Consider the following 2,080-nt stretch of genomic DNA (forward strand, 5'->3'; position numbering starts at 1 on the left):
TGGATTTGACGAACGGACTGGGAAGTCTCACAGATCGCTTTAAGAGAGAGTGATTGTTAATACTATTTTCTGTTGATTATTGTGTTTTTCAGCTCTCCACTGGCCTGATAAGTGCATTGGTGAGTGCCGGGAGGATCTTTAATGCTGAAGCGTTGGATAGTGCTCAGTCTTGGCTCACTTGGGTGCAAACCTCTGGCTGGATCGGTTCTCTGATTTTTCAGTTCATGCCCAACGTGTTCATATTCGTAGCATGTACATTATCATCCCTTCTGCTCTCTCCTACCTTTCCAAGTTCGAGCGGCACCTAACTGTCTCAGGTGAACAAAGAGCAGCTCTCTTGAAGATGGTTTGCTTCTTCCTCGTGAACCTCATCGTGCTAAAGGCTCTCGTCGAGTCGTCGCTTGAAAGCGCGTTCTGAAAAATGAATGACCGCTGCTATTTAGACGGTGAGGATTGCAAGAGGATTGAGAATACGTGAGCCTCCTCTTATCAAGGTCATGCGTCTCTGCTCGAGCTTTCCTCATCACGAGCACGTTCTTGGGAATCTCCTTGATCTACTCGCTCCATCCCTTGGATCAAGAAAAAAATCCAGAAGTTCGGAAGAACGATATGCTTCAGCTAGTCCCGAGCAAAACGAAGAGTACCCTTTGGAAATCAAAGTAACCTTGAGACGCCGCTTCTCCCTGAAAACATGTTCGAGTCTCCAAGATTCGGCGACGTTGAACCTATGAGCCAAGACCTCGCTGAGTACCCTATCAGCCGAACCTCACCGATTCCAAAACAAAAGTTCGACTTTGCACAATACTACGCCTTCAACCTCACCATCTTTGCCTTAACAATGATATACTCTTCGTTCGCTCCACTCGTGGTCCCTGTAGGCGCGGTTTACTTTGGTTACAGATACATTGTTGACAAATACAACTTCCTATACGTGTACAGAGTCCGCGGCTTCCCTGCAGGGAACGAAGGGAAGCTCATGGACACGGTTTTGTGCATCATGCGGTTCTGCATCGACCTGCTGTACTCGTCTCCATGCTGTTTTTCTTCTCTGTCAAAGGAGATTCCACGAAGCTTCAAGCGATTTTCACGCTTGGGTTGCTTGTGATGTACAAGCTTTTGCCTTCGGATACAGAACGGTATCACCCGCTCTACTCAGGAGTATTCAGACCGTCGATAGCATCGTCGACGGGCCAGTTGATTACGAAGCTTATTCTCAACCCAACTTTGATTGGGACACTTACAACAGATGATGTTTCTGTAACCTTATGACTTATTAGTTTTGGTCTTTGACCACCATATCGAGTTTTGGAATCTGTTTCTCTAAGTTACGGATTCTCTTTGTAAGTTTGTATATCCCTTTTTGTGTATAATCCATCTTTTGAGAGAATTACGTTTCTTGCAGTCACTACTATCTCTTGCAATTTATAAACGGGATTTTTTATTTATGCATTAGTTAATATCCCATTTTTTTTCTGTTTAAATGTGATTAAGAGGTCAGAAGAAACAAAAATTAGCAATTGCCTCTACATGGTGTCTTTCTTATGTCTGCTCAGATTTCGACTTTGGTATTCTTATGCACTTAACAACCGAATATAAGAATCCAGAGCGTGTTGAGGCATGTGTCACATTCGGGGTTAGTAGCAATTAGCATCTCTTCACTTTATACTTCTTGTGTGCTCAGTTTATTTTCTTGACTGTAAGTTTCCTCTCTTATGTTTACTAAATCACTTTGCACAGTCGTTGTGTTCTGACTTATGAATTCTGTGAATGTCTCTAACGCAGGCTATGATATGGAAGAGACAAAGACAACTCTTGCCGGAGCAAACATAACAGAGGCCACGGTGCTCCGGGCTCATAATAGTTCCTCGGAGCCACACAAAACAAACCAAACCAGATCATCTCCAAAGAGTAGCTCTTCCTCTAACCAAAGATGTAAAACAGTAGAGCCGCATAGACTTTTCAGAAATGTGCTAATACTACTACGACTTAGCAAAAAAAAAAAAAAACTTCTACTACGGTATCATAACGAGACTATAGAGAACGGTTCCGTCTGTTCAGGATATGTATGTTCTTCCACTCA

The 2,080-nt window shown here is 43.2% G+C and overlaps 1 pseudogene; it reads left to right on the forward strand.

Moving 5' to 3' along the window:
- The first annotated feature begins 66 nt into the window (after nt 1-66).
- On the forward strand, nt 67-1,452 carry LOC125600473 (annotated as a pseudogene).
- Nucleotides 1,453-2,080: the final 628 nt, after the last annotated feature.

The sequence above is a fragment of the Brassica napus genome, unplaced genomic scaffold (genome assembly GCF_020379485.1).
Source record: "Brassica napus cultivar Da-Ae unplaced genomic scaffold, Da-Ae ScsIHWf_2276;HRSCAF=2934, whole genome shotgun sequence".
Lineage (NCBI taxonomy): Eukaryota > Viridiplantae > Streptophyta > Magnoliopsida > Brassicales > Brassicaceae > Brassica > Brassica napus.